The sequence below is a fragment of the Molossus molossus genome, unplaced genomic scaffold, assembly GCF_014108415.1.
Source record: "Molossus molossus isolate mMolMol1 unplaced genomic scaffold, mMolMol1.p scaffold_m16_p_8, whole genome shotgun sequence".
Lineage (NCBI taxonomy): Eukaryota > Metazoa > Chordata > Mammalia > Chiroptera > Molossidae > Molossus > Molossus molossus.
In genome coordinates this window covers 47841919-47868682 of record NW_023425402.1, presented here as the reverse complement: position 1 = coordinate 47868682, position 26764 = coordinate 47841919, and the positions used below count along the sequence as shown (strand labels likewise).

Below are 26764 nucleotides of genomic sequence, written 5' to 3'. Positions count from 1 at the left end.
CTGGCAAGAGCCTCTCACGGCCCGCGGGCCGGCGTGCGTGCAGGAGTGCGCACACTCGGGCCGCCTCGCGCCCCAGCCGGCGTCGGGCGGCTGACGGAGGGGTGCGTCGCCCGGGATGGGGTCCGGCCGTGGGCCGCCGAGCCGAGGCTTGCCCGCCCTGTGAAGACAGGCGTCCACTGCTTGGAGCAATTAGATCTCGGGGCCCCTGGCCCTCGATCGCCCACCGCTGTGGGAGTTCCCTGCGCTCTAGAAGCCACGCCGCAGAAAGACGGACTCGTGGGAATTTCGAGTGCGCTCCCTAAAACCGCGGGCAGGTGCCTTTGCAGATTTTTTTGCTTGGTGTTTCTTAACATAATCTTACCCGTCATTTTGTTGGGAAAGTGTAAACACGTCTGTTGACTTTTTTTGGTAGTGGAGCTTATGGCTTCCAAGCTTAAAACAGACCAAACCAAAACAACAACAAAAACCACGGACCCGCCCGCGCCGCCGCCAGCGACAGGTTCGAGGTAATTCAGAGAGGTCGGTGGGGCCGGCCAGCCTGAGCCTGACTGCTCGCCTCCAGCGTCTATACAACTCAGAAGGACTCACCTCACAAAACTTCTGTGGAGGTTAATGAGCTTTCACTCTACTCCGTTCCCGAGGGTCAGTCTAAATATGTGGAGGAGCCAAGGATTCAACCTGAAGAAATTGTCTCTCATTTCCAGCAGTATTGCGCGCCATATAAAAGTTGGTGTCAAGAACTATACTCCCAAACTAAGCCCAAGATGCAGTTTGGTTCAGTGGGGGTTAGACAGCTATGAATGTCCCCCAAATGCATCTCCTGCTCCCCCCCACTCCTCCCAGGACTTGGTATTATTGGTTTTGCTGGTGGTGTTGGGCTCCTTTTGGCTAGAAGTACAAAAACAAAGAAGCTGGTATATCCACCTGGTTTCATGGGATTAGCTGCCACCCTTTATTATCCACAACAAGCCATCATATTTGTCCAGGTCAGTGGGAGGAAATATTATGACTGTGTATCTATGTTGTCCAATACAGTAGCCACTAGCCACATGTGGCTGTTGAGCACTTGTAATGTGGCTACTGCCACTGAGGAACTGAATGTTCAATTTTATTTAATTAATTATATAGTTCCATCTGGCTAGTGGTGCTGTGTTGGGCAGTGCAGGACTAAGTTCTCACACTATGTAGCCTGGTCCAAGGGTGACTAATGTCCAGGTTTGCTTGGGACTGAACGGGTTCCCAGGGTGCAGCACAAATCTGCATCCAGTGCAAAAACTGGAAAATCTGCACAACTTCAAACTCCCATGTGTATTCTGAGATGCCCAAGGCAATAGTAGGGGACACTCTCTAACAAGTGTCCTGATACCACTGCTGGGATGTAAAAAGAATGTAAGCTAACGATCTAGAAAACAGTTCTCTGACAGGTAGATGACAAGTTTGGTAGAAAATTATTTCCTGGCTATTTTGTCACCCTGCTTTCATTTTTGTCTTGTAAATTGCAAAGTTACTATACTAATTCCTATTCGGCTTATGGTGCAAATTTATGTTTCTGAGGAGTCTTAGAGTTACTTTTTACCCAATCTGTTTGGATATTGTTTTGAGTTCCTAAATTTGCTTATGATGGCTACATTTTGTTTCATTTTTGTTACCAAAAAACTGAATTAGTAGGAAATTTGATTTGTGTAACAATAAATGATGCTCAGTTTGGCCAGTAGAAGCCTATTCAAACTATTTCTATATGTTCTTGACATTTCCCCATCGTTCTTTGAACATCTTACTTTCTGGCACAAGATGACTTAGGCTAAATTTGTGCTTTTCCTGCCCCAGTGGTGGGATCAGCTATTTCTCCAAAGATTCTTGGTTTCTTTTAGCAGAGAATGATATTTAGAAGCCACGATCTGAGCACTATGTGTGATCATTACTATTGGGGTGTCTCTGCTATTAGGCTTTCTCAGTGGACAGAACCAGGGAAATACATATGTATGTGTGTGTGTGTGTGTGTACATATACATAAATATGCACACATATACATTTAAATTTATATTTATTTTTATATCTATCTGTATCTCTAGCCACTGTTGTTACTAATTCTAACCTAACACTACAGAGTTCACTGCTGCCCCTGTATGGAAACCCTTCTCACCTCACTCCGGATCCAATACCCTGAATCAGGTTGATGCTCCTCTACCCCACAAATGTCCATGTCTTGTTTTGTAGATGCCACATTTTTTTATAGTTTTCTTCTTCTTCCTCATAGCCTGTTTTCTCCAAGTAGCCTAATGCCTTGGACATAGTAGGCACTCAATACATTTGTTACATTGCCCTGGCCGGTTTGGCTCAACGGTTAGAGCATCAACCTGCAGTCCTGAGAGACCCGGGTTCGGTTCCCGCTAAGGGCGCGTACCTCGGTTGCAGTTTGTCCCCGGCCCTGGTCGGTTGTGCGGGTGGCAGCCACTCGATGTGTTCCTTTCGCATCGATGTTTTCTCTCTCTCTCTCTCTGTTCCTCTCTCTCCCTCCCACTCTACCTGAACAGAAAATGGAAAAATGTCCTCCGGTGAGGATTAAAAAAAAAAAAAAAAATACATTTGTTACATTGAATTTATGTAATGCAAATGCACATTCACTTTTAATGCTTTTTCCATTGATACATCAGTGGAAACTTATACTTTCATTTTCCTAGTTCTTTAATATGCAAAAAATGCAGTAAATTAATTTCTAATGCCCATAAATTTTGCACACCTGACTAGAATGACCTGAACACATGGAACATGTAAATAATGTTGTTCATTTATGACACTTTGCAGAGTCTCATTTATTCACTCCTGTATCCAATCTCATTTTCAAATCTCTCATCCTCAAATAGAATATTTAATAACTTGTGCATTTGGAGATATTTTTAAAACAATGACATTTGCCTGACAGGCTGTATGGTTGTAAACATATGTTTCTAATAGATGAATCTTATTAGAACTTCAAGTGTATATCAATATATTTTCAAGTAAATACTTGCTCAATAAAGAAATTAATGGAAATGTATGTGAATATGTGTACTTTAGTATTTGTATATTATCAATAACCAAATTCTGATCACTGAGTCCATTTCCTAATATAACAAAAATATCTGTTGTTAGCTAACTGATATATGGTGTTGTTTCTCCCATAGCCAGAATTCACTGGTCCAGGGATGGAAATGGGAGTAGCGCTGCTCACTATTACCCCTAATGATCCACTAGCAAAATTTTTGCTTCCTGTTCCCATGACCTAATGCTCTGCTGGCCCAGAGGTCCTAGTTCTAAAGGCAAGGAATGTTTCCACCAGGAGGTACAACAATGATTCCATTGAACTGGAAGTTAAGACTGCTGCTGGGCCACTTTGGGTTCCTCATATAGCTAAATCAACAGGCAAAGAAAGAAGTAACTGCTGACTGGGATGATTGATGCTGACTACCAAGAGGAAATTAGACTACTGCTTCACAGTGGAAGTAAGGAAGACTATGCCTGGACTACAGGAGATCCCTTAGTATTACCATGCCCTGTGATTAAGGCCAATGGAAAACTACAGCAACCCAGTCCAAGCAGGACCTCTAATGGCCCTAACCATTCAGGAATGAAGTTGTGGGTCACCCTACCTGGTAAAGAGCCATGACCAGTTGAGGTGCTTGCTGAAGGCAAAGGGAGTACAGAATAGGTAGTGGAAAAAAGGTAGTTATAAATACTAACTTTGACCATGTGACCAGTTATAGAAATAAGGAGTTTCTATATTCTAATTGTCATGAGTATTCCTCTTTACTGTGTTATGAATGTGTGTATAATTCTCTGTTTTCTTCACTGTCTTATTCCCTTATCATATAACATAAGGTTTATTTACTTTGTGTCATAGTATTTAAGTATTGCTAATTTTACCTCATAGTATTTAAGTTATGAGATGTCAAGAAGACTAAACATCACTAAGGACTACCTCTTTTCTGGGGAAGGGATTAGCTTGTCTTTGGTTGAACACAGTATAGTTGTGTCATGTTAGGTAGAATTATGACTTTGTTATCTTTAGAGATTGTTTGGTTGTAGGAGATGCATATGGGTGCCAAGTTAAAAAGGAGCTGACTTATGGTAATTAATTTTGTATATCAATTTGACTGGTTTATGGGATACCCAGACATTTGGTCAAACATTCTGGGTGTGTCTGTGAGGATGTTTCTGGGCAAGCTAATGTTTGAATAAGTACACTGAGTAAAGCAGATTGCCCTTCCTGATGTGGGTGGGCCTCATCCAATCAATTGAAGACCTAAATGAAATAAAAAGGCTGAGTAAGAGGGATCTCATCCCACTCCACTGCTTTGAGCTGGAATATTGATTTTTTTTTTCCAACCTCCAGACTTGAACTGAAACATCTATAACAAAAATTAATTAATTAAAAATATATATATTAAAATATCACCCACTTCATTATTAGAAGATATATTGATTAGGATAACATATTGTCTTAATGACAGAGACATGTGGGTTATAAGTTGGTTCCAGAAATGCTCTGCATTAAAAACATAAATTCTGGCCTTGGCCGGTTTGGCTCAGCGGTTCGAGCATCAGCCTGCAGTCCAGAGAGACCCGGGTTCAGTTCCCACTAAGGGCACATACCTCAGTTGCAGTTTGTCCCTGGCCCTGGTTGGTCGTGTGGGTGGCAGCCACTCAATGTGTCCTTTTCACATCGATGTTTCTCTCTCTCTTTTCCTCTTTTCCTCCCACTCTATCTGAACAAAAAATGGGGGGAAAAATGTCCTCAGGTGAGGATAAAAATAAATTAATTAATTAAAACACAAATTCTGGATCATCCTGTGAATGTTAAGACCTAAGACCTCGCATGTTTAGGATTTCCTGCAAGTCCTCATTTCCACAGTGATTACAAGCAGTTGGTTATTTCTCTGCTTTTTTCCATGATTAGGCCCTCTGGATTCAGGTGTAAAGTATTCTGGACTCAGGGTAGGAAAGGGTCTAAGATACTAATTCTCAACTTTCAGGCCAAGCTGTCAGAAACCTTTCAAGCCCTAGGCATTAATTGCCTGAAATCTCGTTTGAAGCAAAGCCACTCTTCTTCCGACAGCCAAGACATGTCAGTACAGTAAGTTATTTTCAGCAGCCTTGAACTCCTCTCTTACCTGAAACCTCTAAATTGCTATTCTGTTCTACCTTTCAGGAAGCAATTAATCCCAATCCAAATGACAACGCCTATAATTGCAACATTCTCTTTAAATGTACCCTCTACTTCAGTCTTGAAAATGATACATGTAAATTTGAAGGAAAAAATGGGATTAGACACAGTAGTAAAGGCACATATTCTAAAAGGAAGTATTAGTTTTTTAAAGCATTGTCTTAAGTATAAAGCTACATATTTATATGAATCAAAATTAATTCACATGTGATGGATAAATCACTTCCCAAATGTGTTTCTTTGTGCATCTATGAAAAGGGGGAGGAAAAGTAGGAGAGTATTTTCACCCTTAAATACTTCTACAGAATGTCCTTTGTAAAGAAAATGCAATGAAAACTCCCTTTTTCTTCTTTGAAGCATTTCTGAGTCTTCTTTAAATAAAATGAGTTTTGGTGGGCACATGACAAAGAAGAGGTCCAGTGTAACAAGCAATCATGTTATTTTAAAAAGCTCCATCTCAAATTAAGTTTATATATGGTAGCTTTTTAGAGAAGGTAGGTTGCAACATGTGAGCAATTTAAAATGTAACATTTCATTTACAGGTTCAGAGTATATTTTAATTCGCTTACTAGTGTGCTTCTAATTAAATCTTAATTGTACCATTCATTATGAAATGAAAGAAACACTGTTATACTGGATTTTCTGTAAGAGGAACTCAAGATGGCCCCCATAAAATGGCTAATCTAAAGAAAAGGAATGTGAAAATGAGCCTTAAAATTAAAGCTAATATTTGTAAGTTGCATAATTATTAAGTTTTTACAAGTAATGTCTCTTTTTTTATAGATCCAAATGATTTAAATATATACAGGGTGGCCCTGGCCAGTTTGGCTCAGCGGTTAGAGCGTTGGCCTGCAGTTCACAGAGACCCGGGTTCAGTTCCCGCTAAGGGCATGTACCTCGGTTGCAGTTTGTCCCCGGCCCTGGTTGGTCGTGCGGGTGGCAGCCACTCGATGTGTCCCTTTCACATCGATGTTTCTCTCTCTCTCCCTCCCACTCTATCTGAACAAAAAATGGAAAAATGTCCTCAGGTGAGGATAAATATATATATATATATATATATATATATATACACACACACACACACACACAGGGTGGGGCAAAAGTAGGTTCACATTGTTCATATGGAAAATAATTGATAATAATACAAGAATAAATTGTCTTACGTGTACTTATAACTAAACCTACTTTTCCACACACTGTATGATTAATTACAATAAATCACTAAAATGCAGAAGGAGCAGTGAATAGGTGGCAAGATGTAATAAAAATGATATACCCAATAATTTAAGTTACTACTTTATCATGTACCCATTTTAAATCTATCCTTGTGAATAAACATTTTTTAAGTTGGTTTATCTTAAAGACAAAAGAAAAAAGAATAAAAAGTGTAGGTAGCCCAGTGCTGCTTTCTTGTGGGAGAGGAGTTTTATCTGACTTGTAGGATAATAGTTACACTTGTCTCATTACAACTGTTTGACATATATTTGAGTAATTTATGTTTTCAACTTAGCATGACATAATTTTCAAAAATAAATCAAATGCCCCTTCCATTTTTAATGTCTCGTGTCTTAGAGTCACCATTCCTGCAATCTGGTGATTTTTAATTTAAAATTTAAATGAGCTTCTCTCTTTTCCATTATCTCCTGCAAATAACTCTATAGAGAATAAATGAAATAATAACTTAAAGAATATACCAAGAAAGGCTCCAACAACTTTGCGGAACTAAAGTTGTATTTCTCACAAAATGAGAAATACACAAAAGGTGGATTTCTCATATTCAGAGAGCTAGAAGAGAGCATCTCAGCCCTGGGTTTTTCTCATAGTCTGCTACTGGGAATTTATTATTTTTTGAGAAATAAAGAAAATACAGAAGAGCACATACAATAATATACCAAACACCCATGTACCCAAAATCCAGATTTTTAATAATTTTGAACATTCTGCCATGTTTGTTTCAAGTCATTTTTATGAAAGAAATTTAACTTTCCCTTTATTTTTCTGCTAATCCCATTTCCTCCTACTCACTCCCCAATCTAGACTATAAGCCTCACAATTTGATGTATTAGTATCTATTGCTACTAATATATTACTCCAAAATGTTAGTGGCTTAAAAGAACAACATTTATTATTACAGTTTCTGTGAATCGGGAATGTGTGTGTTATAGCTGGATCCCGTGGCTCAGGATCTCTCACAAGGCCACAGTCAAGAGGTAGGGCTGCAGTCACCTCCATGTTCAACTGGGGCAGAATCTGCTCCCAGCTCACTCAGTTGTCATTAACAGGTCCTTGAAGGCTGTCAAACTGAGGGCTTCAGTTCCTTCCTGGCTCTTGGATAGAAGCTGCCCTCAGTTCCTTGCCACACGGGCCTCTCCGGAGAGCAACTCACAACATGCAACTTGCTTCATCAGAGCTAGAAAAGCTAGAACCAACAAGAGAGAGGTCACAGTTTCCTTTTTACTTTTTCTTTTTTTTTTCATTGTGCCTAAAGAGGCTTTATTCACTGGACTGAACCAAAACATCAGGTCTGGATGTTACAGCACCCTGCTGGGCAGAGGCTGCAAGGTGAATTGTGCAATATGGATTAAATTGTAAACTCCTGCCCTTTCATTAAAAAGCTGTTTCAGCCCAGCATGTATGGCTCAGTTGTTGAGCATCAACCCATGCACCTAGAGGTCTCCAGTTCAATTCCCGGTCAGGGCACATACCCACGTTCTGAGCCAAATCCCCAGTGAGGGGCATGCAGGAGGCAGCCAATCAATGTTTTCTCTCATCAATGTTTCTATCTCTTGCTTCCTCTCCCTTCCTCTCTCTAAAATCAATAAAGAAAGAAATTTTTTTATTTTAAGCAGTTTTAGTAGGCATAGTAGAGGGAGGCGCACACAAGAAAGAACATAAAAATGTATATAAAGGAAAGGACTGAAGACAAAGCAACAGCCACTTTAGATTTTAAAAGTGATGAAAAATTTTAAATTTTACTTCCTGTAGTTAAGAAGTCTCAGAAAGTTCTGAAGGTTTGTTATGATAGTGTTTTAACATCACATTCTTATATTTCTCCCTCTGTTTCATGCTCTCAAAGTTTTAGTCATTTCAGAATGACCTTTCCTGCAGTACCATCTGCTCTGGGACAGTGTGACAGAGGGGTCGGGTTGGCAGCTGGTCAGGAAGTTCTAATAGGCAGAGTGTTTCTGTGATTCTACTCAGCTTTTTAAATGGGTCTCAGATCCAAAAGAGTTTTGTTTTGTTTTTTTTATTGTTGAAAGTATTACAGATGTTTCCCCTTCTTTCCCCCATGGATCTCCTCCTCCCCACTCCCACCCCCTTCCTGCTTTCCCCAAACTATTGTCTGTGTCCATTGGTTGTGCAGAGGTCACAGTTTCTTATACCTAATCGTGGATATGACATCTCATTGCTTCTATTTATTACAAGGGAGTCACTAAACCCAGGCCAAATTCAAGAAGAGATTATACAAGAGTATGAAGACTCAGAGGCAGGGATCACCGTGAGCCATTTTAGGGGCTGGCTACCAAAGTGTGTCTTTCCGACTAATTATTGTATACTTTTGTATAAATATAAAAATATAGATTCATGTTTTCAGTTTATAAATATGGTTGTGTGTGTGAATTATTCTGCATCTTGCTATTTTCTCTCAATACTATATATATATTTTTTTTATTTTTTAATTTGAGAGAGAGAGAAATATCACTTTGCTGCTCCACTTATCCATGTATTTATTGGTTATTTCTTATATGTGCCCTAACTGGAGATTGAACCCACAACCTTGGCATATTGGCACAATGCTCTAACCAGCTGATCTAGCTGGCCAGGGTCTCAATATTATTTATTTTTTATCCTCACCCGAAGGACACTTTTGCATTCAGACAGAGCGGGAGGGAGAGAGGGGAAAAGAGAGAGAGAGAAACATCAATGTGAAAGACACACATTGAGTGGTCGCCACCCACACGACCCCAACCGGGGCAGGGGACAAACTGCAACCAAGGTACGTGCCCTTAGCAGGAACTGAACCTGGGACTCTCTGGTCTGCGGGCTGATGCTCTAACCACTGAGCCAAACTGGCCAGGGCCAATATTATATTTTTGACATCTATTCATGCTGATCTATTTAGATATAGTTAGTTCCCTTTAACCACTTCTATGGATTGCCACATTTTATTTAAAATTCTACTCATTCGTTCTCCCATTAATGGACTTTTTTTTTTTTTTTTGGTGTTACTAATGAATTGACATTGAGTATCTTTGTACGTATATCTTTAGGGGTGCATATACAAGACTTTCTACAAATTTGGAAGTTATTTAAATATTATAACATACTTCCAAATACTTCTCTTAAGTGATTTATACCTGTTTATACTCATGTCATTAGTTTTAAAGATTTACCTCTCCCCAACTTTTATGCCAACACTTGATGTCTCATTGTTTGCATATGTAAGATTTCTTTAAATTAAGTGTTCCAAACTAATGTTAAAAAATATTGTGCAAAAATGATGTTAACATAGCTGATTTTGAATGCTTCTTTCTAATCAACAGTTTCAGTTGCTTCTGGAGGTCTAAGTCTAGATGCTTCCAAAAACCAGAGCCTGAGCTTAAGACTTGTACTCAGGTGGTTATTTAGGAGGTGATTCCAGAGTGTAGTAGATGCTTCTCTAACTATGCACTTTATGTATTATTCTCCTTTTGGGTAAACCATTGCCATCTATGATCTATCATTTTACCCCATGCTTTTCTTCATAGATATTAAAAAAAAGTTAGACTTCAAAGTAACATTTGTCTAAGTAATTAAAATTCTACATTAATAAAATTCTGAATTAGAGGATTCCAAGGTAATTTGCAACATATATAATGTTTAAAATTATTCTGATCTGTAAAGCAGGTTGTACCAGTTAAGGTTCTCCAGAGAAACAGGACCAATAGGATATATACTGTGTTCATGAAGAGATTCACTTATGGAAAAAAGGAATTGGCCTGTGCAATTGTGGAGGATGATAAGTCTGAAAGCTATAGGGCAGGTAAGCAGGCTGGAAACCAAGACGGTGAGTTGATGTTGTAGTCTTGTTTTATTTGTTTTTACTTATTAATTTAGTTGTGCCTACTTTTTAACTTGGGCATCACTGTAAAAGACATTTGTGGGAAACTTCTTTTTTTATTAAATGTATTGGGGTGACATTGGTTGATATGATCATATAGGTTTCAGGTATGGGTTTCTATGTTACAAGATGTGTATATGGTACTATGTGCCCACCACCCAAAGTCAAATCATCTTCTGTCATCACATATTAGGCCCCCTTCCCTCCACCCCCCGCCCACTCCCACCCCTTCCCTCTGGCAACCACCAAACTGCTGTTTATGTTTACAAGTTTCAGTTTTATGTGATGTTGCAGTCTTGAAGCAGAATTTCTTCTTAAAAAACCTGTTTTTGCTCTTAAGGTCTTACTGATTGGATAAGGCCCATACACATCATTGAGAGTAGTGTGCTTTACTTAAAGTTAACTGACTGTAGATGTTAACTTACATCAACTAAATACCTTCACAGCAACACTTGGATTAGTACTTAATTAAATATCTGGGTACTGTAGCCTAGCCAGGTTGACACAAAAAACTAACCATCACACAGCTCAAGAAATGAAAATCTAGAGATATGCATTTCCTTCCCTGTGCCACCCTGGTAAAGTCAGAAAACCCTCTGGCTCAGTTTCATTTAAGGAGCAGCCACTGCTACACCATCAAGGCAATATCATGGAAAAAAGAAAAAGGAGTTAGTGATACGTGCATATTCTTGCAGAGGAAGAATGCTACCTTAGATAGAACCATGAATGTCTGTGTCCCCTCAAAATTCACATCAGAATCCTAATACCCAATTTGATGGTGTTAGAGTATTTGAGAGGTAATTAGGTCATGAGGGAGGAACTTTCAGGAATGGGATTAGTGCTCTTATAAAAAAGATTCCACAGAGCTCCCTAGCCCCATCCAGCATGTGAGGATACAAGAAGTCTGGGACGGAGAAAAAGGTTCTCACTCAACCATGCTGGCACCTTGATCTGGGACTTCCAGCCTCCAGAACTGTGAGAAATAAATTTCTGTTGTTTATAAGCCACCCAGTCTATGGGATTTTGCTACAGCAACCTGAATGGATTAAGACAGTAAAACAACGTGTTTCTGCATTATTCTCGAACTATCTCAATATATGTGAAAATAGAGCCAAATAATCTTTAGGCCTACAGGTTATCAGCTCTTCAAGTAAACCTCAGTGGAAATAATCTATTCTGTCCTCTGTTTGCAAGCAAGGAACCTGAGAAAAGGAGGAATTGAGGAACGCATCTGTGATCTCACCACAAATTAGCAGCAAAACCAAAAACAATGCAGGTGTCCTCAGCCCTAGCTATTGATAACACCAAGCCACCTTTGTGGACAACAAAGGTGAATACCAGTAGCTAAAGAATTGATTTTTTTCCACTTACTGTTATAATTTCATTTGCCTATGAAATGATAATATGAAGTTTATTTTATAAAGTAGATATTAGGTAATATTAGAAAATACTTGTTAATTTTGTTAAGTGTGATAAAGGCATTGAGGTTATGTAGACAAATGGTCCTTAATTGTTAGGGATGTGCACTGCATATATTTTCTTCAAAATACTTTAGCAAAATATATGAAGCAAATATGGCAAAATATTAACAATTATTACATATAAGCAATGGACATATGGGTGTCCCTACTCTTTGTTATGATTAAAATGTTTCATAATAAAAAAACAGGAAGGCAGGAGGGGGTGGGAATGGGAAGGAGGTAGTCAATGGGGGGAAAAAGGGGGAACATGTGTAATACTTTTAACAATAAAGATTAAAAAATGTTTTAAATCAAATTTGCACACACACCCCCCCAAAAAAGAAAACATAAAACGGTTTATTTTTTGTTCCTAGACTTGTAAGCCAGAATTAATGTTTTCATAGGTCCAGCATTCACTGTCACTGAGTCAATAAACCTACAAACTATGTCCCCAGGCCTATGCACATTCACTGCTCTAGACTAGGAACTCTAATCCCAGGGGATCCCAGTTGACCCTATGTGGGCATATTTAATTAATTAATTAATTATTTGTTGTTACAGATGTTTCTCTTTTCCCCCACACTGATTCCCCCCTCCCCCTCCCTCCCCGCCCTGTCCCCACCTTTGTTGTCCATGTCCATTGTTCATGCATACATGCATATAAGTTCTGTGGTTTATCTCTCCCCCACCACCCCTCTTCTGGGGTTTGTCATTCTGTACCCCACTTCCATGTCTCTGGGACTACCCCATTCCTCAGACTGTTATGTTCATTATATTTCACAGATAAGTGAGATCATATGATACTTGTCTTTCTCTGTTTGGCTTGTTTCACTTAGGATAATTTTTCCAGGTCCCTCCATGTCGTCTCAAAGGATAAGAGATCTTTCTTACAGCTGCATAGTACTCCATTGTGTATATGTACCACAGCTTTTTTTTTTTTATTAATTAATTTTTGTTACAGATGTTTCTCCTTTTTCCCCCACTGATTCCCCCCTCCCCCTCCCTCCCTGCCCTTTCCCCAGTTTGTTGTCCATGTCCTCTGTTCATGCATACATGCATATAAGTTTTGTGGTTTATCTCTCCCCCACCACCCCCCAAATAGGGGATTGTCAGTCTGTATCCAACTTCCGTGTCTCTGGGACTACCCCCTTCCTCAGACTGTTATGTTCATTATATTCCACAGATAAGTGAGATCATATGAAACTTGTCTTTCTCTGTTTGGCTTGTTTCACTTAGGATGATACTTTCCAGGTCCCTCCATGTAGTCTCAAAGGATAAGAGGTCTTTCTTTCTTACAGCTGCGTAGTACTCCGTTGTGTATATGTACCACAGCTTATTTATCCATTCATCTACTGATGGACACTTGGGCTGTTTCCAGGTCTTAGCTATTGTAAATAGTGCTGCTACAAACATGGGGGTACATATACTCTTTCTGATTGGTGTTTTAGGCTTCTTAGGGTATATTCCTAGAAGTGGAATCACTGGGTCAAATGGAAGTTCAATTTTTAATTTTTTGAGGTAACACCATATTGTTTTCCACAGTGGCTGCACCAGTCTGCATTCCCACCAGCAGTGTACTAGAGTCCCCTTTTCTCCACACCCTCGCCAACACTTGTTATTTGATGATTTGTTGATGGCAGCCATTCTGACAGGTGTGAGGTAATACCTCATTGTTGTTTTAATTTGCATCTCTCCGATGATTAGTGATGATGAGCATTTCTTCACATGTTTCTTAGCCATTTGTATATCCTGTTTGGAGAGGTGTCTATTTAGTTCCTCGGCCCATTTTTTAATTGGGTTCTTTGTCTTCCTTTTGTGGAGTTGTATGAGCACTCTATATGTATTGGAAATTAATCCCTTATCTGATATATCATAAGCAATTATGCTCTCCCATACAGTGGGTAGCCTTTCTGTTTTGATGATTGTATCTTTCGCTGTGCAGAAGCTTTTGAGTTTGATGTAGTCCCATGTGTTCATTTTCTCCTTTGTTTCTATTGCCTTAGGTGATGTGTCAGTAAAAATTCTGCTGCGTATGATGTCTGAAATTTTGTTGCCTACAGTCTCTTCTAGGATTTTTATGGATTCATGAGTTACATTTAATTCTTTTATCCATTTTGAGTTTATTCTCGTGTAGGGTGTAAGTTGATGGTCTAGTTCCATTTTTCTCCAAGTAGCTGTCCAATTTTCCCAGCACCATTTATTAAAGAGGCTGTCCTTACTCCACTGTATGCTCTTGCCACCTTTGTCAAATATTAATTGAGCATATTGCCTTGGGTCCATTTCTGGGTTCTCTGTTCTGTTCCACTGGTCTATATGCCTGTTCTTGTGCCAGTACCAGGCTGTTTTGATTATGTACCACAGCTTTTTTACCCATTCATCTACTGATGGACACTTGGGCTGTTTCCAGATCTTAGCTATTGTAAATAGTGCTGCTATGAACATGGGGGTACATATATTCTTTCTGATTGGTGTTTCAGGCTTCTTAGGGTATATTCCTAGAAGTGGAATCACTGGGTCAAATGGAAGTTCAATTTTTAATTTTTTGAGGTAACACCATATTGTTTTCCACAGTGGCTGCACCAGTCTGCATTCCCACCAGCAGTGCACTAGAGTCCCCTTTTCTCCACACCCTCGCCAACACTTGTTGTTTGATGATTTGTTGATGGCAGCCATTCTGACAGGTGTGAGGTGATACCTCATTGTTGTTTTAATTTGCATCTCTCTGATGATTAGTGATGTTGAGCATTTCTTCATATGTCTCTGGGCCATTTGTATGTCCTGTTTGGAGAGGTGTCTATTTAGTTCCTCGGCCCATTTTTTAATTGGGTTCTTTGTCTTCCTTTTGTTGAGTTGTATGAGCACTCTATATATTTTGGAAATTAACCCCTTATCTGATATGTCATTATGCTCTCCCATACAGTGGTTTGCCTTTCCATTTTGATGATTGTTTCTTTTGCTGTGAAGAAGCTTTTTAGTTTGATGTAGTCCCATGTGTTCATTTTCTCCTTTGTTTCTTTTGCCTTAGGTGATGTATCAGTGAAAATTCTGTTGTGTATGATGTCTGAAATTTTGTTGCCTACATTTTCTTCTGGGATTTTTATGGATTCATGAGTCACATTTAAGTCTTTTATCCATTTTGAGTTTATTTCCATTCCCTCTTGATACTTGTTCTAAAATTTGCAAGCAGAAAAATTATCACAACATGTTTATATCATCTAAAAAGGCATAGAGCCTTCTTATCCTTCTCTTCATAGGTCAAATAACTTACTGTGTAAGTTTTAAAGATAGAGGTATAATGCTTATTGTAGTCTCACAACATTTTTATTCAGGTTGAAATTACATGACATATAGTAAAGTTTTTATAATTATCACTACTTTATGTGAGAAAAGATTTGATGGAGTGTATCATGCTTCATAAATGTTAGTTGTCACCCTCATCAGTGAGCATTAATTAAGCATCAACTCTGTACCTATGCTAAGAACTAGAGAAACTAATTAACATGAGAAAATCTAAGCCTTGGGCTCTGAGTTATCCAGGTTAGCTATCTAACAGTTCATGTGAACCAAATAATTGCAAATCTCTGCTTCATTGATTATTACTTGGCTATAGCCATCTCTGTGTTCCAGAGTCTCACATCCAGCCTTCACATTCTAGAGACACATGATGAAATACTATATAAACTGTATAAACTTGTATGTGAACTGTATAAGCTAAGGTATGCTAATTGCATTGTCTGCTGGAGTAAAATTGGAAGCACTACATTTCTTTGTGATTATCACTTACTTTACCTTTAAAGAATTTTGGGGGGTACCCAGATGAAAACCTTGTGCTGATTTGTAAAAGGTTAAGGATAAGAGGGAAACTTGAAATCAGTTGTTTGTTATTGATAGTTAACTACACCTATTGCCTTTTTCTTTCATTTTTATATGTATTTTTTTATATATGGCACTATATTTTTCAGGCTTAGTATTAACTTTTTCTGGGGACCATTTTGATAGCAGTAATGAGGCAAACAAAGCATACATTGCAGGGGTCCCAGTGTATGCCCAATAGATGTGGGCTCTGGGGCACACACATCTGAGCATGTTGGAAGTAAAGGAGGAGAGGCAGCCTACTAGAGGTCTGGAGCTTGAGAAACCCAGGGCTTGCTGGGAAATGATGGATTCCCAGAAGCAGAGAGTTAGCATTTGGTTCAAGAACAAAGAAATGGGGAGAGAGATGATTTTAGGCATATGAAGAAGTCTAGCATGGACTCGCTTCTCAAATCCAGCCCCTTAGAAGACTCTTCTTCTGAGCAAAATGGCTGTAACAACCAAACCCGCAAGAACCGAAAGATGTAGTTTTGTTTTTAAAATTATGCTGTCTTGAGAATTTAAGAGCAAGAGTCTCCGAAGGCATCAATGTCAGTGACTCTGCAGGCAGCATCAGGAACTCGTCAGAGACAGGAGAAGGGCCATGAGTGTGCCCTAATGATGGCATCAAGGGACTTGCACAGCCAGACTGGTGTAGAGGGTAGTGTTGCCTAGTGTGAGACTTTGGCAGGAAGCCGTGAGACACACCATCACAGTGCATCAGAGGAAAAGGATCAATATCCCAGGATGGCCACAGGACTAGTTCTAGGGACAGCATGCGACATACCCTGGGAGCTCTCGGAAGCAAGGTGGCTGGAGTTCCCACAAAGAAATGCTGACTCTGACTGTTTTGGGGATGTACTTCTGGCTACCTGTTTGAAAAACATGAGTTCTATTTTTCTGACCCATACTTATCTTCTGCTCATTTCCACACATTGTAGTTCCCCCTTCTTATTCAGATGATCCTTCCCTGTTTAGAGGAGCTAATATTTGCTCTTGTATGAACATTACATTTCCACTGTACCCACCACCCCAGGCACGATTCTGTTTCCCAGCTGTGTATGAATATTAGGGCTGTGGGCTGGTGTTTTCTATTCTGATATAAATATCCTGCTGAGGCTTGCAAGAGTCAGGGTTTGACCCCAATTTTATTAATTCACCTGTCACCTGAAAAGGGAGGTCATTTTGAGGGCCCGTCACTTGAGTGAGTGATGAGAGTCCAGACATGAAACTAGAATGCTGATCAGAATCTAAGGAGACTGAGACTCTCTCTCTCAATTTAGATTCCTGGGGCTTTAAATAGCATTAAGTACATGCTTGGCTAATGGAGATGAAGGTCAAAATGGCATCCACAATGTGGAGGAAGGATAACTGTCAAAAGGGATTCTCTAACTAATGGTATTCTTGCCCAAATAATAAAAATAAAATAAAAAGATGGCGGCATAAGTAAACATGGCATAAGTACCTACCTCTTCCCACAACCACATCAAACTTACAACTAAACTATAGAACAATCATCATTCAGAACCATCTGAAATCGAGCCGAATATGAGTCCTATAACTAAGAAATTAAAGAAGCCACATCAAGACTGGTAGGAGGGGCACAGGCGCAGACGGGCTGGTCCCACACCCACTTATGGTGGATAAAAATCAGGAGAATACCTCAGCTGGGAAGGTCCTCCCTAAGGAGCAAGGGATCCCCATCCCACATCAGGCCCCCCAGCTCAGGGTTCCAGTGCCAGGAAGAGAAGTCCCCATACCTCTGGCTGTAAAAACCAGCAGGAATTGAGGCTGAGGGAGGCTGTGGCTGCTGGAGTCTCAGGCAGCTCCTCTTAAAGTGCCCATGCATGAATATAAGAAAGCCAAAAACACCCATTCAGAACAGCAAAAAGAAAAAAAGAATTTTAAAAAATGAGAATAATGTAAGGAGCCTCTGGGACAACTTAAAGTGTACCAACATTCACATCCTGGGGGTGCCAGAAGGAGAAGAGAGAGAGCAAGAAATTGAAAACCTATTTGAAAACATAATGACAGAAAACTTCCCTAACTTGGTGATGGAAACAGACATATAAGTCCAAAAAGTACAGAGAATCTCAAATAATATAAACCCAAAGAGGCCCACACCAAGACACATCATCATTAAAGTGCAAAAGGTGCCCTGGCCAGTTTGGCTCAGCGCTTGGAGCATTGGCCTGCAGTCTGGAGAGACCCGGGTTCTGTTCCCGCTAAGGGCACGTACCTTGGTTACAGTTTGTCCCTGGCCCTGGTTAGGTCGTGCGGGTGGCAGCCACTCAATGTGTCCCTTTCACGTCAATGTTTCTCTCTCTCTCTCTCTCTCCCCCCCCTCCCTCCCACTCTATTTGAACAAAATATCAAAAAATATCCTCGGGTGAGGATAAAAATATAATAATAAATAAATAGTAAAAAAAAAACAAAATGCAAAAGGTTCAAGACAAAGAGAGAATCTTAAAAGCAGCTAGAGAAAAGCAGTTAGTTACCTACAATGGAACTCCTATAAGACTGTCAGCTGATTTCTCAAAATAAAACTTTGCAGGCCAGAAGTGAGTGGCAAGAAATATTTCAAGTGATGAAAAGCAAGGACCTACAACCAAGATTACTCTATCCTGTAAGCTATCATTTAGAACCAATGGACATTTACAGAGTTTCCCAGACAAGAAAAAGCTAAAGAAGTTCATCACCACCAAACCGGTATTGCATGAAATGTTGAAGAGTCTTCTTGAAGAAGAAGAACAAAAATATGAACAATAAAATGGCAATAAATACATATCTATTAACAATTGAATCTACAAACAAAATGTACGAGAAGAACAGAAACAGACTCATAGATACAGAGAACTTTTTGTTGGTTGCCAGATGGGAGAGGAGTTCGGGGGATGGGTGAAAAAGATGAGGGATTAAGAAGTACAAATTGGTTGTTAGACTGACCTCAGAGGGAAGAAGGGAGGGGGCGGGAAGAGATGGACCAAAGAATTTATATGCATATATGCATAACCAATGAACATAGACAGTAGTGTGGGGAAGGCAGGAGGGGGATGATGGGAGTGGGGAGGAGGAGGTCAATGGGGGTGGAAAAGAGGGGCTATTTATAATACTTTCAACAATAAAGATACATTTAAAAAAATAATAATAAATAAAATAAAAAGAACCTGAATTTATTCAAATCATAAATCTTACTTCTAGTCTTCAGGAAATGCAGGAGGAAGAAAAACAACTTAAATCTCTGCTTCACTGAAAACCTTTGCTAAATGATACCATGAGGAAATAGGCAAGCTTGTCCAGAATGTGGAATAGTCCTCAGGAGAAATGACCTGGTTTCTGAAAAAAGTCAATGTCATGTGGAAAAAAGGGTGTTGGGGGGGGGTATAATAAAGACTATAGTAAATAAATATTTTAAAAGACTTAAACTCTATAATAGCAACAACCAAAAAAATTTTTTTATATATTTAAGAATCATACAACCAAATATAAGTGTACCTTGTTTGGATCCTAATTTGAACAAACCAACTGTTTAAAAAAATTATTTTTAGCTAATTAGAGAAAATTTAATATTATGCTATATATTAGAGAATTATTATTTTTCATTAAGTGTGATATTGCCATGTGGCTATGAAATGCCATTTTTTGGTGATGTATAACAAAGTATTTAGAGTTGAAATGATAATTAATATCTGGGATAAATTTTAAAATACCCTAGCCAAACCAAAAAGAAGAGAGGAACCAAGAGAGCAAAATGTGATGCTGACCGGAGTCGGGTGATGAATTTATCGGGGATTATTACACTCTACTTTCGTGTATGGTGGAAAATTTTCACACTAAAACCTATTTTAAAACTGACATTATATATAATGTGACATATTCAGGTTTAGTATTTTTCACTGAATACCAATTGCTTTTTATTGTTGTTTTTATCTCGATTTTAAGTTTTTCACCAAAGGGATGATGGAGCCCCAACAAACCATTCAAAGTACAAAGCTCTTCCTCAAGCACCCTGAGAATGTCCAAGAAGCTTTTTCTAAGAACCAAATTTATGTCTACGGAGCAAGGCAAAATCATGCAATCACCTGGTGACAGAGAGTGGAGTACACAATTCAGATAATTCAGTCTTCAAGTGTACGTTCTGACCTGAATTGTGCAGTTTGGCTGTCTCGAATCTTAAAGTGCTTTAATAATTGTACGTTCTTCTCTGCTTTAGACTCAGTCTAAATTGTAAAAAGTGAATCACTTTTGAAATTAGCCAGAGCGACCATGAGACATTCTGGTTGTTACAGTGGTTACAGTACTAGGGTGAGCTGAGTGTGTCATGATGCTCGGATGAACAGGAAAGAGTGAAGAGACTACAGCTGATGAGAGAGCATGAAAGCTTTAGAGATGAGATGGGGTGGTCTGAGCAGAGAGCCCCGTGCCAAAGGGGGGTCTTCACAAGCTTGCCTCTGGCTTTGAGGGTGGCCACAGGAATTAGGAATCATTTGCCAGGGCTCCCTTTATTGACTTGGCATTTCTCATCTCATGCCTAGGTCATCACTGGGTCAGATGTAGGTCAAGGCTCTACTAGGAGGCAAAGTAAAGAAACTCCAAAAAGGGCATATACTGTCTCTGACAAAACTCTGTGGGACATAATGCTGTCTACTCTCACCAGAACATGGACTCACCTCTTATTAATGTTACTGCAGCCATATCTTTGGCAAATATATGCTACAACTATCTCATTAATTTCTGTCGAGAGAGGCCATTTGCCCTCTATCCAGGACATCAACCTGATCCTCCTGACCTGCTTCTCTCCAAGCAGATTTCAGAACACCTGTGCTTTTCTGCATGTCTTTCTGCACTCCATCTCCCTCTCCCCAGTCTTTGACACTTGCATTGGAGAGGCACAAGCACAGCATATGGCTTTGCTTTTTTATCATACACTCGATCACAGCCTCCTGTAACAGCAAGAATTGTTCTTAGTTGCCAAGGAGTGGCAATTGCTAGATTTGTACCAGATTCCAGCCCAGGACCACCATGCTCATAGTCCTGGTTTGTAAGCCCAAACTCTGAATCTCAGAGATAGTCAACAATTCAACAAGTATTTCCTGAGAACTGACCCAGGGCAAAGTTCTGGATAAATGGATAATCGGGTGGGGGAGGATTTCTGGGAAAAGAAAATGTTGCTGGCATATCATAGCTGCAGGGGAGATGGGGTGTGTGAAAGAAACCCCTGTATAATATCAGGACACATAGAAGAGTATGGAGATAAGGTAGAAAGATGAGGAGGAAACAACAGGCACATCTTGATAGTGAATTCAATAAAGGCTTTAAAAAGAGCTAAAGGACATAAATGCCATCCCTTGTACTCCCTTGATTAACTTGAAGTGCTCACTCTGAGTAAACAGTGAAGTGACTTGCTCATCAGAGATCTTTATCTTTGCTGTCACCTTTTCTTTCTTTTATTTTTTACTGTTTGACCCTGGTCATCAGCAGAGCCTTCAGTACAGTGGTTCTCCCATCACTGACTTCCTTTAGTGCCTGAAATATCATCATCCTTTGGGCATCAAAGCTGGTGCCCCAGATGTTCCCCATTAAGATTCAACAATTAATAAATACCAGAGAGGAATGAAGCTTGCATTCTCGGCCTTTATTTTTTTCCCTTGGTAGGTTGGATTTTTGCCTTACTTACCATCACCTGGTTAAGACTGAGAGGGTGGTGGGAAGCAGAAATTCGCTTAGAGGAAAGAGAGTAATTTTCTGGAATCTGGACACTCTCTGGGTCAGGCGGTCAGTGGTTGCCAGTGGCCAACAGAAACCTCCCTCTGCCCTCTGTAATCAAAGAACATCCAGATATCCACTGGGGAGAACGAGAAGATGGCCCTGCCTACCAGCCTGATACTGGCCAGGCCACAAGCATTCGATGCATACTTGGCTCAAGGGCCCCCCTCCCCAAAACGGGGGGCTCTCTGAATCTCATTCTTTCCAGCTTTCTCCACCTGAATCCAGCCTGGCGCTATGTGATCTCTACTGTTTTCTGCCACTTCTAATTTTCCTCTCCATTAGTTATTCTGTTCCGCCCTCTTTCCCTTCTGCCACCCTTTCCCGTGAACCGCCGTTTAGGCATGTGGGTCCCCTAAACCTTCCTTATCTTCTTTAACTTTCATTTTCTTCCACCAGGGGTCGGCTTTGTTTCTTTTTTCCTGTGGCGGACGAGGCTCCCACACAGCGAGAGATCTTCGTCCAGACAGCCCTTTTGGGGATTGTCGCGGAGGCCACGGGCGAGATGCGCCTGGGGCGGAGTTACCCTAGCGAAGGAGGAGCTCGCTGAAGAGGAGGCTGGAGCCCTCTCTGCCACCAAAAACGTCCGTTCTTTGCCCTGTTTGAGGCATTTGAGTTGGATCAAGTTTCCCGTGTTGGGGATACCATAAAGTGTTGGGGGACGAGTGGGGGGACGACCCGACACTGCAATGCAAATGCCTGATGGAGGAGGGGTGTGTGCAGTGACTGCTGCGGCGGTTCAGGATCCTGCCAGGAAGAAGGGCCCACAGGTCGCCGCCCTTTCGGCCAGCGGCGTGGAGAGCGTCGCAGCCCAGGAGTTTGGGGTATACGGGACTGGGGCAGAACGCCTTGGCCCAGACCACCTCCGCCGGCTGGTGCGCTGTCCAACAGCTCCGTGCTTTCGAAGCCTCCAGCCGGCTAGGGTAAAAGGCGTGAGCAGTCCTGGATGGTTTGGCTCAGCAGTTAGAGTGCCGGCCAGCGGACCAGAGAGTCTCAGGTTCGGTTCCGCTAAGGGCACGGACCTCGGTTGCAGTTTGTCCCCTGCCCCGGATGGGGTCGTGTGGGTGGCAACCACTGGATGTGTCTCTCACACGTTGATGTTTCTCTCTCTCTCTTCCTCCCTCTCTCCCTCCTGCTCTATCTGAAGATAAATGCAAAAATGTCCTCGGGTAAGGATAAAACAAAAGGAAAAAGAAAAAAACGAAGGCATGAGCAGCCAAAGCCCAATTCTCTTAGAACCCAGGATGGGATCATCATCTCCAAAAACCCTTTCTTATTGTGTTTCCTCCTGTTTCTTCCTTTCTATTTGTAGCCCTCTGGCTGACCAAGAGAGACGCCCAAGTATAAAACGTCAAGTTGAATTAAAAGCGTAGGCCTTGTGCGCTCCCAACCTCCCCCCACACCACCACCACCACCACACACCCTTAAATTGTGTTTCAAAACAACATGGTGACTTTTGGACAAGACTTTTCTGTTTTATCCATACCACAATAGAGATGCAATGAATGCGGCTGGGGAAATGTTTGGCTGTGTCAAATTCAGTCCCGCAGGCTGGCTTGGGCCAGCACTGGGGCTCAGCTTTGTGTTATGTTCACGGAGAAGATATTAATTAAAAGAAATACATGATTAAAAAGTAATGAGTTGAATAAAAATTATCTCAGCTCATTTTCTGATTATGTTAATTGTTAAAAACCCTTCAATCACGTCGTTGCAGTCAATGGGCTTTAATGTGAAATTAGTGGGCTCTTGATAACTTACAGTCCAGAATAATCCTGGCGGTTTAGTCATCATTCCTAATAACAAGGATGCTGCTAAGAACAGAAATTTTACATGATTTTGATACATCGAGCCCTTCCCCCCACGTGTCATTTAAAAAAAAAAAAAAAATGCTTAGCCTGCCCGCAATTTCCAACTTCTCCTTCCCCGGCTCCACCGCGGCCTTGGCGGACTTGAGTTTGTGTTCCGGCCCCTTGGGCTCTCCGCGAGCTGCTTCTTGCGGGTGCGTCCGCTCGAATGCTGGTTTCTGGTTCGGGATCAGCGGCCGGGTGCGCTCTCCAGAGACTGAGCGCACAGCTTACCCCCACCCCGCCCCGCACAGAGGGGCAGAATTCGCAGCCGCGGGAGCTGGAGAGGCCGCGCGTGGCCAGGCGGGCGTGAATGCGTCTTCTAGACTGTTGTGGTACGCCCCGAAGGGTTGCTAAGCAGGTCAGGCCGGGCTGTGGCGAGTGTGTTTGTGTGTGTGCGCGCCAACCGGTAGTGTGCTTTCGGAACTTCTGTCCGGGAACCCATTCAAAGCCCGGGGCCGGGGGGGGGGGGGGGGGGGGGGGGGGGGGGGGGCAGGGCAAGGGAGATAGGAAAAGGTTCTCAGTGCTCAGAGCCTGGGCCGCACTACAGACTAGTGCACATTAGGCTCTCAATAGATTGTGTTAGCTCTAACAAAAACTAGTAAATTAGTACATGACTCTGATGAATGATGTTGACCATCGTTCTGCAGCCCTGGGATGCCCAGACAGCTCCCACACTGCCCGAGACCAAATTCAGAGCCAAGATTGGAGGTGAAGAGGGATGTTTCTCTCACACACACCACAAACACTTCACTCTCAAGGAGCCAAGAAAGAAATATTCTGCTCCCTCTTTTTGGCTTCTTGGGACATAAACCATGCTTGGCAAACTGAGCCTGTGAAGGAAGTGCGACTGGTGGAGTGGTGGGGTCCTGGACTTTGGGTGGGTGACGGGTTGCCAGAGGCGAGAGGGTTAGGTTCCCAGTCTCAACCCATTTGTTGCTGGACGTCTAAGAACCCAAAGACTTCTCATTCGAGGTGCTTTGACGCCTTGGCCAGTCATCACCCAACATCCAGCTAGAGTTGAAGATATCATCTGCAGACGGCAAAGGATTCAATCCCCATTTTTCTCCCAAGAGAACCAAGTGGAAGAAATTGCATTTCCTGAGTTAAAACTATCTGAAATTATTCATACATACATATACAAGTGTCTATAGATATTGATACACAAAAGTATGTGAGCTGGAGGTGAGTCAATGAGGTAGGTGAAGGGTGTGTGTGTGTGTCTTACAGTTTTGATACATTTCCAAGCCATGAGGCTCTGTGTTTCAAAGTGCTTTTTCAAAGCTTCTACCTTTAAGACTACCTGGATGGGATGGAGAATCTGGTGTTTCTTAATTTGTGTGTGTGTGTGTGTGTGTGTGTGTCTTTTGAGTCTCGAAAAGAACAATTTCTTTTAAAATATGTATGTTTTCACCTTCTCAAGCCCAAACACTGAGAATCTTCCCTGGGGAGTGGGGGGCACGAAAGTGACAGGGACTGACTGGGATGAACCCCAAGGCTAATTCTTGTTCACCTTTTATTTGCATCCGTTGTTAGGCTGAGGATCATTTCAATAAATAACAATGAACAGGAATGGCATCTAGAGGGCTTGTTGGCAACATGTAAAAGCCAATAGAGTTTATACTTCTGCTCTATCGTTTCTTATTGATTAGAGTAATCAAGATAAAAAGCCAGCCTGGCTCAGAGAACTTCAGTGGCATATCATTAAAGATAAGAGTCAGTTAATTCTGGAGCTAGGGTAATGTGGCTGAAATGAAGGGTTCATTTGCATGAGATGCTGAGCCCAGTAACAAGGGGACAAAAATCACTAATTAGGATTGCAGAATGTCGCCCTCGCTGCAAGCACCCTTTCCAGTTCCCGGACGCAGAGGAGATCTGCGTTAATGTAAATCTGGCAAACTCGCTTTATAGAAGGCACTGTCACCCAGCTCTCTAAGCCATCCTTCCAGGACTGGCAGCCCCACCTGGGTGGGAATGTGGGTCAATAAGGTCGGATCCATCCTTCCCTGCCCATCCCATTTCCAACCCCGGCTCCACAGGAGGGCGGCTCGCCCACTCCCTTAAATCCTTTAGTGGGCATGTGTCTGGTGCCACAGTAAGTGAGCCCCTCTGTTCAGTCTTCGGCGCCGGCTCGGCTCTGGCCTGATCAAGTGGCCGCCTCGGAGTTGAGGGGCACGAGCACAGCACGGCCTCAGCACATTGCCCCCCCCCCCCCCCCCCGGGAAAACTCAGGGCCTCTGCCAGGGCGAGGATCCCTAGAGGAGGCCCAGGTCTCAGGGCCAAAGCTCTTGACCTCCAACCTGATGACTCCCTCCTGTCCATTCCAGACAGGCAGTGCAGGAGGGCGTGCACGTGCGGTGTGCCTGGGTGTGCAGGAATGTAAGCCTATCTGTGTGCATGCTGTGAGTCAGGTCTTGTGCAAATGTGAATATGTTTCGTAAGGTTGTTACTGCGTGAACGTTTTTCTGTATGCCTGTACACAAGTGTGAGAACGTTCGTGTAGATGGTGTGCAGTCTATGTCATGTGTACACTTGTGATATTGTGTATGTCGTGTGTGACCTGTATGTGGCATGAAGGGCGGGTAGGGGGTGTTGACAGCCCGGAGAGGTTCCCCAGAGGGAGAAACGCTCCAGGCTTCGCGGGTTTGGATGCCCAGGGGTGAGACAGGAGCTGGGCGCAGCATCTGAAGGCCCCGCGGCTCCACAGGAGACCGAGGCGCAGAGAGGGAGAAGGAGCGCCAGCGGCCGCGAAGCCTCTGAGGCCTGGCGGAGGCTGGGGCGAGGCGGGGAGCGCAGGGGGACGCCTTCGTCCCGCAAGTGGCCCCTACTCTCTGTCCCTAGAACACACAGGTAAAGCAACCTCACCTCTCAGCCGCGAAAGGCTCCCTCGACCCACCCAGGAAAAATGAAAGTAGCCAAAAAGGCCCTCCAGGACCATCTTTGTACTTTAATGGAGAAGAGGACGCAGAAAGGCCGCTGGACAAGCAAAGACTGCTCGTCCTCACCCGGGCCCCGGTCCTTTCTCCGTCCGAGGTAGTGTGGGATTCAGGTCCTCCGTGGCTCTCCCAACTCCGGTGCCGAGGGAGACTCGAGCTGCCGGAGCAGTTCCAGACCTCGAGGTTCCCTCCTAAGTGGGAGGGAGAAGGGCGCGCGGCCGCTAGAGCAGCCCATCCCGAAAACAGCCGCAGCGCCTGTGCTCCGGCCCGCGTCCCGTTTTCCATCAGCCTCTTGGGAACTAACTTTGCCCCTCACTTGGCTGCGGCATACAGGAATCAAGGCCTGCGTCGGATCATCGTAGGTGTCAGCGTGGAAAGTGGCAGTGTTTGCGCACTCTCACAGGTCTCACTGTGTCTGCTCCTCAGGCACCACGAGCCCCTCTCACCCCACCCCCAGCTCGCAGCGCGGGGGCCCGGGCTTTCCTGCGGGAGACGGGGCTGCACCCAGCCGGCGGCCCACCGACCCGATGCGCGCGCGCGCCTCGCAACCGCGCGAAGACCCAGCCGCCCAGGCCGCGCGCCTGCAGGATTGTGGGGGCTGA

At 42.5% G+C, this 26764-nt stretch overlaps 1 pseudogene; it reads left to right on the top strand.

Moving 5' to 3' along the window:
• The first annotated feature begins 115 nt into the window (after positions 1-115).
• Positions 116-26764, top strand: LOC118620722 (annotated as a pseudogene).